The 13874-nt window shown below is 45.6% G+C and overlaps 1 pseudogene; it reads left to right on the top strand.

The window, feature by feature from the left end:
- The first annotated feature begins 3480 nt into the window (after nucleotides 1–3480).
- LOC102457587 (olfactory receptor 5AP2-like) lies at nucleotides 3481–4473 on the top strand (annotated as a pseudogene).
- Nucleotides 4474–13874: the final 9401 nt, after the last annotated feature.

Genomic DNA, 13874 nt, shown 5'->3' on the forward strand with positions numbered 1-13874 from the left:
ATCTAGCCCAGTATCCTGTCTGCCAACAGTGGCCAGCACCAGGTGCCCCAGAGAGGGTGGACCGAAGACAATGATCAAGCGATTTGTCTCCTGCCATCTCTCTCCAGCCTCTGACAAACAGAGGCCAAAGACACCATTTTATCCCCTGGCTAATAGCCTTTTATGAACCTAACCTCCATGAAATTAACTAGCTTCTCTCTAAACTCTGTTATAGTCCTAGCCTTCACAGCCTCCTCTGGCAAGGAGTTCCACAGATTGACTACACGCTGTCTGCAGAAGAACTTTCGCTTATTAGTTTTAAACATCAAGTGATTCCTCCCCTGTCACCCATTCCCAGCCTGACAAACTGAGGCTGAGGACACCATTCCTACCCACCCTGGGTAATAGCCATTCATGGAGCTGTCCTCCATGAATTGATCTAGTTTATAGTTTCATCATGTGTATTTTATTTTTCACCGCAAGTCACTTTTTCTTTCCCTCCATGTGATGATTATTGCTGGGTAACAGTTTCGAAACAAAAATAGTATCCTCTCTCTCTCTCTCTCTCTCTCAGCGCATTGTCAATCTGTGGAACTCCTTGCCTAAGGAGGTTGTGAAGGCTAGGATTATAACAGGGTTTAAAAAGGAACTAGATACATTCATGGAGGTTAAGTCCATCAATGACTATTACCCAGGATGGGTAAGGAATGGTGTCCCCAGCCTCTGTTTGTCAGAGGGGGGAGATGGATGGCAGGAGAGAGATCGCTTGATCAGTACCTGTTCGATTCCCTCCCTCTGGGACACCTGGCATTAGCCACTGTGAGCAGACAAGGTACTGGGCTGTTCTTACGTTATGTTCCCTCTCTCTCTCTCTGTATTTTCATTTCATTCTGTCTATATCTCTTCCTTTCTTCTCCGGTTTCTCATTTTTCTCCCGGCACATTCTACCCTGTAGATAGTCACGTCTCTCTTATTTCTCTCGATGGGTTTCCGTTTTCATTTTGCTTACATTTCTTTATAAGTGGCTGGATTCTGAGCTCAGACTCTGACCTTTGATTTCCATTGTAAATCCACATGCAGCTGTTACAATTTACACGGGTGTACCTGAGAGCGGGTTGTAGCCCCCCCGCTTGTGTTTAGTTTGTGTGTGTGTCTTTGTCACCTTCTCAGCTGCATCTGTCACATGCTGCAAATTTTAGTTTCGACATGGTCAAATAGACGACCGCTAGATAAACCTTCCGGTAATTTTCACCTCTTTGGACTTTTGGTTTGTGACTTAAGAACATAAGAACGTAAGAATCATAGAATCATAGTGTTGGGTGACACCTCAGAAGTCATCAAGTCCAGCCCCCTGCCCAAGGCAGGACCAATCCCAACTCAACCATCCCAGCCAGAGCTCTGTCAAGCCAGGACGTAAACACCTCTAGGGATTGAACAGCCAGACTGGGTCAGACCAACGGCCCATCCAGCCCAGTTTCCTGTCTGACAACAGTGGCCAAGGCCAGATGCTCCAGAAGGAGGAAACACAACAGGGAATCCCTCTCTTCTCACCCACATCCAGACAAACAGAGGCTAGGGACACCATTCCTACCCATCCTGGCTAACAGCCATAAACCTCCATGAATCTATCTAGCTCTTTTTTGGACCCTGTTAAAGTCCTAGCCTTCCCCACATCCTCTGGCAAGGAGTTCCACAGGTTGACGATGTGCTGAGTGAAGAAAAACTTCCTTTGGTTTGTTTTGAACCTGTCTATTCATTTCATTGGGTGACCCCTAGATCTTATATTGTGGGAATACGTGAATAACTTTTCCTTATTCACTGTTTCCACGCCAGACTTATGGGGGATGTATACACTGCATCTGGAAAGTGAATTTCCTTTCCCTGGTTCACCAATGCACAGTAATTTTGATTGTGCTCTTGTGTTAAAAATACCAGTGTAACCTCTACAGCACAGAGTAGCTGCCCAGGACCAATCCCATCTGAAACCCTAGGTATGTGCACAGTTAGTTCTTTCACGCCACTGCCTGTCCTGCTGTGTTCACACTGATATTTTTATTCTGCTAGCTTGATCCAAATGAACCTACATCTCTACCAGCGCTCTTGAATTACACCTCCCGGCTGCAGGGTAGATACGCCCCTGGCTGAATTCCAAATATTTTTCCTTTCCAATCTCTTGATTTCTGTTACGTCTTCCAGATTAGTTGATATGACTATTGTACGCTAAAGACTTTTCCAAATGCCAGCCTGATTGTCTTTATTTCAGTGTCAGGTGAGTTTAAGGTAGGTAGAGGGGACATTTCTGTAACAAAATAGGGTTCCATGCTCTTGGGTCACCTGTATTTGGGACTTTCTCTGTGTATTGACAACGTCATTTCTATAGGGGAGTGGCGCATTTCTAAGGTGTTGCCTAGTCCAACTTTTTGCCAGTGTAACCGACAGCACAAACTGATTCAGAGGAGGAACCAAGTTAGTGTGTAACTGGAAAAAACGTAAAAAACAGCGAATAGTCTAGCAGCACCTTAAAGACTACCAACACATGTAGATGGGATCATGAGCTTTTGTGGGTACAACTCACTTCTTCACATGACTGGAGCATTCAAAGTCCAGATCCAATAATAAATAAGGGTATGTCTACACTAGCCCCCTAGTTCGAACTAGGGAGGCTAATGAGGGTGACCAAAATTGCAAATGAAACGCTGGATTTAAATATCCCGCGCTTCATTAGCATGTTCCCGGCGGTCGCCATTTTGGAAATTGACTAGCCCAGAAGAACTGCCCGCGTCTACACGTGGCAGTGAAATGGGAGTTTGAAGTAAAGCCCTTAATTCAAATTAGCTGTTAAACCTCATTCCAAGAGGAATACCAGCTAATTCGAATTAGGGCTTTACTTCGAACTCCCGTTTCACTGCGGCATGTAGACGCAGGCAGTTCTTCTGGGGTAGTCAATTTCCAAAATGGCGACCGCTAATGAAGCACGGGATATTTAAATTCCATGCTTCATTAGAAATTTTGGTCACCCTCATTAGCCTCCCTAATTTGAACTAGGGGGCTAGTGTAGACATACCCGAAGGGAAGACGGGGATGGGGAAGAGGAGAAAAAATAGTGAATTGGATTGTTCAAGTTACATGAGGCTGATAAGAACAATTGGCACCTTCTCTAAGTAAACATTGCTAGGTTGGTTGGTTACGTCGTTAGGATGTGGAAAGTACCCAGCCAATGTCTTTACTCATTTCTCCCTGATAGGAATCAAACTTGTAACTGAAGTTCAGTTCCAACCCTTCCCTGTGTATTTGGTTTGCCGAATTGGCCTGAAACAACACGGTGAGTTGGAGATCCATTTATGAGTGCAGGTTCAAGTGTTCTCCAACAGGTTTCTGTGTGTTGCCCTTTCGGCTGTCTGATTTGTGTCCATTCATTCTTTCCCGTAGAGACTGTCCAGTTTGGCCAAACTGAGGGCATGTACCAAATATTGAACTCTTTTCTCTTTCTAGATAGACAGCATGGAGAAAGCAGAAGGAAGAAACCGAACACCCATTGCCGAATTCATCCTCTTAGGATTCGGGAATGGCCCTGAACTGCAGCCCCTTCTCTTCCTGCTGTTTCTAGCCATCTACCTAGTGACCGTGATCGGGAACCTCCTCATCGTTGCTCTAGTGGTGGCTGATCGTCATCTTCACATCCCCATGTACTATTTACTGGGCAACTTGTCTTCCTTGGAGACCTGCTACACCTCGGCCATTCTGCCCCGACTGCTGGCCAGTCTCCTGTCTGGGGACAGAACCATTTCTTTTAAAGGCTGCATCATGCAGTTGTATTTCTTCGGTGTCATGTCAGCTACAGAATGTCTGCTGCTCACCGCCATGTCCTACGACCGGTATCTAGCGATCTGCCAGCCCCTCCGCTACGCTGCGCTGATGAACGGCCGCGTGTGTGGCCAGCTGGTGGCCGGGTCCTGGCTGAGTAGCTGTCTGGGCTGTGCCATTGTACATATTTTCTTGTTCCAATTAACGTTCTGCGATTCCAAGGAAATCGACCATTTCTTCTGTGACTTTTCCCCCGTGATAAATCTGTCCTGTGACGACACACGGATTCTGCAACTGGTGACATTTGTTATCTCTGCCATAGGGACGCTTGTGCCCTGTCTCCTGACCCTGGCGTCCTACGTGTGTATCATCACCACCATCCTGAGGATCCCGTCCAGCTCTGGGAGGAAAAAGGCCTTTTCCACCTGCTCCTCCCACCTCATTGTGGTGACTATTTTCTACGGAACCCTTACTACGATCTATGTGGTTCCAACAACCAACAGCCCCAAGCTGCTAAACAAACTATTCTCCGTCTTCTACACAGTCCTGGTGCCCATGATCAACCCTGTTATCTACAGCCTGAGAAACAAGGAGGTCAATGAGTCTCTGAGAAAAGCTTTTCTTAAACTGGCTGCTTTCACACACAGGGACAGAATATGAAAGGACAAATTTTATCACATAATAAAATAGAGATGAACTGATATATCATGTTAGAAAAGGCCTACTTGAATCCTGGGTAACAGAGGAAAACCTACCTACCTACCTACCTACCTACCTTCCTTCCTACCTATCTACCTATCTATTACTCTATGGCTATGTCTACACTGGCACCCTTTTCCGGAAATGCTTAAAACGGAACAGTTTTCCGTTATAAGTATTTCCAGAAAAAGCGCGTCTACATTGGCAGGATGCTTTTCCGGAAAAGCACTGTTTCCGGAAAAGCGTCCGTGGCCAATGTAGATGTGCTTTTCCGCAAAAAAGCCCCGATCGTCATTTTCGCGATCGGGGCTTTTTTGCGGAAAAGACTACTGTCCTGTCTACCCTGGCCCTTTTCCAGAACAGTTTTTCCGGAAAAGGACTTTTGCCTGAATGGGAGCAGCATAGTTTTTCCAGAAAAACACTGACAATTTTACAGTAGATCGTCATTGCTTTTCCGGAAAAGCAAGCCGCCAGTGTAGACAGCTGGCAAGTTATTCCGGAAAAGCGGCTGCTTTTCTGGAATAAGTGGCCCAGTGTAGACACAGCCCACACGTTCTTGCGTAAGTCAATTTATAGCGAAGTGTCAGAAAACAGGGCTTCTCCAGAATTGTTATTCCTCTCCCCACAAGGAATAAGCCCTCTTGTGCAAGAGCTCTTCCATAAGAAGGCAGTGTAGACAGGCACCATGAATTTCTTGCGCAAGAAACCCCTATGGCTAAAATGGCCAACAGAGCTTTCTTGAATAAGAGTGTGTCCACCCTGCCATGGACACTCTTGCGCAAAAGCACACGGCAGTGTGGATGCGTTCTTGCAGAAGACCTTTTGCACAAGAACTCTTGTGCAAAACAGTTCTTGCACGAGAAGCCTGCAGTGTAGATGTAGCCCATTATTTTTGCAGCATTCATCTTTCATATATTTAATGCACCGTTCTTTCTAAAAGCTTGATATTGTCAGAAACATTCGTCGTGAGAAGTGGTCTTTTTTTCCAGACGTATATTTCAGTAAACCACTCTTCGTGAGTCATCTGCATAATGAACGCTCATTGTCACGTTTGGCAAGGGGTTGAAACATCTGAGGCTTTTCCACTCCCACAGAATCTCTTGGTGCTTATCCCTTTTTGTCAATGACACCTCTGAAAAGTGGGTGAAATGTCGACACCATAGCGAGTGGGGAACTGTGATTGGGCGGTGTTTGTTGCACTTCCTCAGACCTTCTGAGGAACGAACCCGGACAAAGGGTGGGATGAAGCAGGATGGCTTTTGGGGTTGTGTATTGGTCCAGATTCTTAAGAGTAAAGTGATACTCACACATACACACACACACACACATCACATTCATGCAGGCAGTTCGGAGGCGGGCTGCAAGCGTGGTGTAGATTACTTTTATTTTGCTGGTGGCTGGCGTCAGCTTCCCAGAGACTCGGCCATGAGGTTCCTTGGGAGATCCCTTCAGATCTTTAGGAGGCTTCACTTCCTCCGGGCCGGTCCCAGGCTTCTGCTGGGATGTTACATCTTATCCAAGAGGGAGAAAGCTTCTGGCTGCTTCTCAGTGAATTTATCTACTTGCAGGGTCTTTGCTTTAAAAGGTCACGTATCCTAAACTGCCCTTTTGGTTGTCTATTTCTCATTCACATGTCACAGATATTCCACAGGCGACATGGTTACTAAGCAAAATAGGGCCTCATAGCCTTGAATACAAGAAACTACAGATAACATACCCAAGGCATGATAAAAAGCATCACAAACTGTAACTAAAAAAGCCAAGGTCAGAAAAAAAGGGGTAAGCAGGGGAGTACGTCTCGTCAGCTAAACACCAGTGAAAAGAAGGAAGGGGAGGTCGTGTCCAACCAGTTACAGTGTTCTGCACAAATCTGTAGCTGGATAAACAAAAAATGAAAGTCTGTGGATGTTTTGGGGTCTCTGCCCGTCCAAGTGAAGTTTCTGACTTGTTCCAATATTTGTGTCAGGTAATGGCAACATTAAAATATCTCTGGATCAAAGCTGATACCCATATAGATATTAATGCAGGTCTGTAAAATTGAAACAAAAATGTATGGTCAACCTTTTCAAAGCTCAGAAGGCCTTGTGAATGAATTTAAAGGAACAGGAAATGAGCACGCAAAAGCATTAGGCAACTTTGCAAATCTCGGCCTAGATTTTGTCGCACCTGCCTCAGTCGCTCCAGATAGAAATGTGCCGTAGAAATGACAATATTGAACAATAATTAAGAAATAAAATCTCACCGAGTCTCATCCTATTTGTGATCTTCCTCCAGACTTTTCGGTCCTCTCTTTTGGCCCGAAATATCCATAGAATCATAGAATCATAGAATCATAGGACTGGAAGGGACCTCGAGAGGTCATCGAGTCCAGCCCCCCGCCCTCAAGGCAGGACCAAGCTCCGTCTACACCATCCCTGACAGATGTCTATCTAACCTGTTCTTAAATATCTCCAGAGAGGGAGATTCCACCACCTCCCTGGGCAATTTATTCCAATATTTGACCACCCTGACAGTTAGGAATTTTTTCCTAATGTCCAATCTAAACCTCCCCTGCTGCACTTTAAGCCCATTACTCCTTGTCCTGTCCTCAGAAACCAAGAGGAACAAATTTTCTCCTTCCTCCTTGTGACACCCTTTTAGATATTTGAAAACCGCTATCATGTCCCCCCTTAATCTTCTTTCTTCCAAACTAAACAAGCCCAGTTCATGAAGCCTGGCTTCATATGTCATGTTCTCTAAACCTTTAATCATTCTTGTCGCTCTTCTCTGCACCCTTTCCAATTTCTCCACATCTTTCTTGAAATGTGGTGCCCAGAACTGGACACAGTACTCCAGCTGAGGCCTAACTAGTGCAGAGTAGAGCGGCAGAATGACTTCACGAGTTTTGCTTACAACACACCTGTTGATACAACCTAGAATCATATTTGCTTTTTTTGCAACAGCATCACACTGTTGACTCATATTCAACTTGTGGTCCACTATGACCCCTAGATCCCTTTCCGCCATGCTCCTTCCTAGACAGTCGCTTCCCATCTTGTATGTATGGAACTGATTGTTCCTTCCATATTCCCTTGCTCTGTTTTTAACTTGCTAGGGGCCTGCTGATCCTTTCCCACCCTCCTGCAGTCCACTGATTACAGGCCACATGAGGGGCCCAGACGGGGGTGTATTGATTTTGTGGCCTCACATATCAGTTGTTTTGGAGACGAGTTGATTTGTTCAGCCCAAAGTTATTCATGAATTTTTCTCAAATGACCTGAGTATTTTCAGCAAAGATCTATCAAAATCTTTCAAGACTTAGACGCTGAGCAGCAACCAGCCCATTATAATATTTAACCAGGTGTTTGGCACAGTTGTGTGGGGGATTGGGTGGAAAACCCACATTTAATATCACCCTGCCTGATGGAGATTGGAATCTTCAGTTTCCTATATTGGAACCAGAGTGCTATCGCTTACGGAATCTTCCCTTGTGCTTGAAATTGGGGGTTAGATTTTCTCTAAGGACTCGGGGAATACGACACCAAACCTCACTGATCTTCCTTGGGTTCCTAAATCCGTAGTGTTTTTGAAAATCCCACCTTCAGGATTGCTGAAAGGAATAGCTGGAAAATTAACAAGATTCTCACACAAAATGGGAAAAAATATTAACCATGGATTACAGGCTAGCTGCCAAAGGAGTCTACTACTGAAAGAGTCAGAACACCCATTGGTGCAAATCAATGCACTGGCCAGTAGAAAGCGGCACGTTGCAGTTTGATGCCTGCAGAGGTTGGGGGCAGCTGAATGGAGGTTTAGAGAATCCCGTTGGGGCAGGATTCTGGGATTTAGGCACCTATAGTGGTGAGGAGCCTGATATAAACATAATGAAAAGAGAGTGGTTACACCAATGAACTGTTTGGACCATGGGAATGAAAACTCACTATAACTTCTAGCAATAGTTCAAAGGACAATCAATGTCGCTGTTCATTAATTCCCAAAGATCTCAATTATAAACCCTCCATCCCCCAATGAGATCAATTAGAGAAGGCACAGTTTGAAGTCAATTGGGCAATTCTTGTGTTGTGTTTCAGCATCAATTATTTCAATCCCAAATTCCCCAGTTGTTACAAACAGGTGAGCACAAGGGGTTTGGAGCAGCCCGTCGGGATTTCAGCTGATATGAATCCAGTTGATTGTTGTACTGTCCAAATGTTGGTAAAACATGACGACAATTTGGAACCTTTGACCCATTTCTTAGTGAACCCCGGTCAGAGCCATGGCTACAGCTCCAGGCGCAGGACTGGTTTGAAGCCAGTAGCTGGAGCGTTGGTTACGCTCTCGACTAAATAGCCTGATTTCCAGACTGTGATTAAATTATCGGTTACTCAGCAAAATATATTTAGCTCCTTCAATCTCTGCCATGAGGCAGTTTTCCAGACCATGAATCGGCCGTCTAGCCTTTCCCTGAAACTATTCTACTGACTCCATATGGTTTTAATGTAGGGTCCTGTCAACTGGGAACAAAATTCTCACCGATGTTTTATACATCTACACGACCAGGAACGTAAGGACAAATAATCCTTCAGTGCTTTGTGCCTGGGTGAATGAAGCTGTACGGCAGTTCAGAGAAAAATATGATATTTCTCCAGACAAGAATGGAGACGTGCCTTTTCCATACTCTGAAGCACAACACACAACAACATCATCCCATAGACATTATGTGAGGGAACATTTTCCTTCCTGCTGATTTCCTAAGAGCACGTTTTCTCTCCGTGTTCCTCAGGCTGCAAATATCGGGTTCAGTGTTGCAGTGAGCAGTGTGTGTATCAAAGAAAGGGACCAGTCAGTGCCTTATGCTAGCGTCTCCTGCTGGTCTAGCTTATTGCCTCGATTGGTAATACCCTACTACCTTCATATCGGTATCACAGCATCTGCCCTGGGGCACTTTTAACAACGCTGGTGTGATTCAATATTTATGTGTACATGAACCCTCAGGTCTTTCCTTCTCTCACTCAGGCCATGCCTACGCTACATGGAAGATAGATGCTGCTGCAATCCATCTTCTGGGGGTTGATTTAGTCGGTCTAGTGAAGACTGACTAAATCAAACTCAGAGGGTGTTCCCATCTACACAGGCACTCCTGCTCCTCATGAGGAGCAAGGGAAGCAGATGGGAGCATTTTCTCCCATTGGCCTGTCGCCGTGTGGATGGCAATTTAAGATACGTCGACTCCAGCAATGTAATTAATCTAGCTGGAGTTGTGTATCTTAAGTCAACCATCTGCTCTTGTGTAGACAAGGCCCCAGTGGTTTCTTTCTTCTGCTCTCCTTTCCATTTTCAGTTGACTCATTATGGATTTATATTCTGCACCCTTCTCTCTGAAAAGGCTCAGGTCCCTGTGTTTGATCAGTTTGGGGCTACAATTTTCAAGAGCACTTAAGTGCCACAGCTATTATTTTTTATAGTGTATTAGCTGAATTTGTCATACAGGAGCTCCGCGGGCATGCACTCCACTGTGCTAGGCTGTGTACAGACACAGACCAGCTGTTCCTTGCTCTAAAGACCAGAATCCAAGGGATTGTTCAGAGCAGTACATGTGAGCATGGGCATGAGTGTTTGCAGGATTGGAGCATTAGTGTAAGACCAATGGACTGCAAGTCAATACAGAGAGAGAAGCACAAAGATACAACATGACAGCCCTGGCTGGGAAGAGTTGTGTCTCCGCTCACTGGAGGAGATATTTTCATAACACCTGCTATTGAATTATAACTCTCCCCGCCAATGTTGCTCCGATCGGAGGTTCCACTGAAGGCCTCGCTCTGGTGGATGCGGTCCATTTAATTAAGACAAGGCTATGAGAATATGTGTTGGTGGACCACAAGGATGTGTGTGGCTGTGTCCTCTGGTGTCACAAACAGAAGCCCTGACACTAGCTCAGTTACACAAAAGAGTCTGCTCCCAGCTGGTGAAAATCCAATCGTGTCAGTGGGATAAGTCAACTCCAGCTCCAACACTGGAGCAAAAGTGTTTTCCGTGTTTTGGGGATCTGGCCCCATCGACACAAAGGCACCATTTCAGGAGAGTGGGTGGTGGGCAGCCATGCCTACTAGTACGTTGTTTGCTTTTCTTTCCGTTCCCCTGACTATCAGGAAGCGAGGGGAAAGTACTTGGATTCCATGCATGTCTCTCAGTCTTGGCTGGTAAAGGGAGGGGACAAATGAATAAATCATCGATATTAAGACAAACTACTTCCCTAGGAGGGTGGTGAAGCACTGGGCTGGGTTCCCTAGGGAGGGGGTAGAATCTCTATCCCTAGAGGTGTTTAAGTCCCAGCTTGACAAGGCCCTGGCTGGGATGATTGAGTTGGGGTTGGTCCTGCTTTGGGCAGGGGGCAGGACTCGATGACCTCACGAGATCCTTTCTAGTTCAAGGATTCTATGAGTCGATGAATTCTCGGTGTGCTGCTGGCAATTAAAGCTGTTGTAGGGAATTTGTCTTTGTTCATTTTGCCTCAAGTCAGCATCCAGTCGATGTGATTTTCACCCTTATTTCTCTAAACCAAATTTAGTTTCTGACTGGAAATTCTAATTTTTTTTCCTCTGAATTTCCAAAAAATGTCAGAATATTTCAAATGCAGAATATTTCAAATATTTCTGTCAGACCTGACCATGTTGGACAAACAATTTGAAGGCTCAGCTCCCTGAAGGGGGTTCCAGAGGCTTGAGAGAGGCAGTTGGGGCAGAGGGTAGAACGAGGAGCAATGGGCTCAAGTTGCGGTGGGGGAGGTCTAGGTTGGATATTAGGAAAAACAATTTCCCCAGGTGGGTGGGGAAGCACTTGGATGGGTTCGCTAAGGAGGGGATGGAATCTCCATCCCTAAGGGTGTTTAAGTCCCAGCTTGACAAGGCCCTGGGTGGGGATGATTGAGTCGGGGTTGGTCCTGCTTTGGTCAGGAGGTTGGACTTGATGACTCCTGAGGTCTCTTCCAGCCCTAGGATTCTATGATATGATTCTATGGTCATCCGTGGTGGGACTCCATGGCTGTGTCTACATTGGTACCCCTTTCCAGAAAAGGGATGCTAATGAGACCAGTCGGAATTGCAAATGCCGCGGGGGGCATATTTAAATCCCCCACGGCATTTGCATGAACATGGCTGCCGCTTTTTTCCGGCTGGGGGTTTTGCCAGAGAAAAGCGTCAGTCTAGATGGGATCTTGCGGAAAATAAGTCCTTTTCCGGAAGATCCCTTATTCCTCCTTGAAAGTAGCCAATTTTCTCCACAGACCCAAGAGAAGTATTGCTGAGCTGAAAAACTGGTAGATGTTTCGAATCCCCAGACACCAGTAAGAGCTGACCCTTGTAAACTGCCTTGTAAATGCCTTTCAGACTGCAGGAAACCTGACTGTTGTAAGCTCAGGCTGAAAAGGAGAGACCTGGGTTCCACCAGTGACAAGTCCCTGCGAGAGCAAATTGGCAATCGCCACAGATGCCCCATAGGGAACTGCAGAGTACAGTTAGAGCATCAGGAGGGTGTAGCAGGCTTAGTAAAAGATGCAACCCAATCTCGAGTGTGCTACAGAAAGGGAAGATCTGAGACAGAGGGAAGAGAGTGAGTCCCTAGCTGTCCTGATGGTCTCTTCTAAGGAAATTGACTTTCTCTGGTCCCCTGTGTTAAAACAACTCACAACGGGCACCTGCCTGATAACCATATAGCTTTCTTGTTCGCCTCGTTTTTCTCTCTCTGCGGTTTCTATTAACCATTCTATCGTAAGTTGCTAATATAGGCACATTCTGAGCATCTCGTCTGCCTCTGGGAACTAAAAGGCGTTTTTTACCTCTCCTTTACCGTATTCTATGGGACACTGACAATTGCGTGTGTCTTCCCATAACTACACTCCTCTTGCCTTGTGCCAAGTATCCCATAACAGCATTGCCCGCATTATCTGAAGTCATTGTTGGCCGAGGTAAATTGGACAGTTGTCCAGATGAGGCTCTATGATTCTTTTACCATGGCGACAGTTAGGGAGTTATATTCAGAGGCATGTATTGGATTGACCCAAAGACATGGCCGCAATTAACGTTCATCTTCCTATAAAATAAGAAGAGAAGACTGAGGGGGGACGTGGTTTTCAAGTATCTAAAAGGGTGTTAAAAGGAGGAGAGAGAAGATTGTTATCCTTGGCCTCTGAGGACAGGACAAGAAGCAATGGGCTTCAACTGCAGCAAGGGAGGTTGAGGTTGGACATTAGAAAAAAAAACTTCCTGCCTGTCCGGGTGGTGAAACACTGGAATAAATTGCCTAGGGGGGTTGTGGAATCTCCATCCCTGGAGATATTGAAGAGCAGATTGAACACACCCCTGTCAGGGATAGTCTAGGTGGTGCTTGGTCCTGATGTTTGGCAGGGGACTGGACTTGATGACCTCTCAAGGTCCCTTGCAGTTCTAATGTTCTAGGATTCATATGAGAACCCCCGACAAACCTCATAGTAGGCTTGGACCTCATTTACCCATATTTACGCTGTAGACTCCATCCAATTCCAAAGAAATAACCCCTAGAATTCGAATCCAGAGACATGCATTTTAACCAGGGTTCATTCTCGCCTATCTGTGGTGTTTTTGGCCCTCTCTCTGTGCCCCATTGGAAGACAGTTGATGGTATTGCCAACAACGGCACTTTCAGGGTCAGCTGAGGTGGATGAAACTGGAGCTCTCTACATAGCCTCAAATGTTCTTGGGAAGCAATAGAGTTAACGGTTCTTTCCGAGTTCTTTTAGGCAATTATTTGAATTTACAACCTACAGAAATACCGACAGAGATGACATCATCTCATAGGAAGGAGAATCTTCCAGCCAGGAGAGCATTAACTCTGGGGAAGGGACGATCATGAAAGAACACCAAGAAATGGCGCAGTATTCAGACATCCAGGTCAGAACCCAAACTCAGTTTAATGGATAATAGAGAACTATCAATAAGACTCTTCGGTCAATCCATGAAGAATGGAAGTGAAGAAAGACACAGCTTCCCCACCATCATTCTTCATAGAGATCATATATTTTGTAACAGAATTAAGATGCATTTTCTGCATGATGAGTCATTGGAGGTGTCAGTTGAAAAGTCGTGATTTGCTGCCTCTGATTATCCTATTGTATGCATGTCTCAGATCTCTATCTAAAGTTATGAATATTGACTCGACATCTGGGTTTCCAACACAGTTACACCTGAACAATTCCCACGTGGCAAGATGTTGACGTTGACACAGTTGTTTGTGAAGGGCCTATTTCGGGTAATGAGCCAGTAAGGGAAAAATAGCTCTTAGGAGACGTTCATCTCGCACCAGCTGAGCCTCGCTGGAAACACTCCCAAGAACCTGTAGCTAATGGTTGTTGGGACTCTCCAAGAGCTGATGACCAAGCC

Source organism: Pelodiscus sinensis, chromosome 30 (genome assembly GCF_052426305.1).
Source record: "Pelodiscus sinensis isolate ZL-2025 chromosome 30, ASM5242630v1, whole genome shotgun sequence".
Lineage (NCBI taxonomy): Eukaryota > Metazoa > Chordata > Testudines > Trionychidae > Pelodiscus > Pelodiscus sinensis.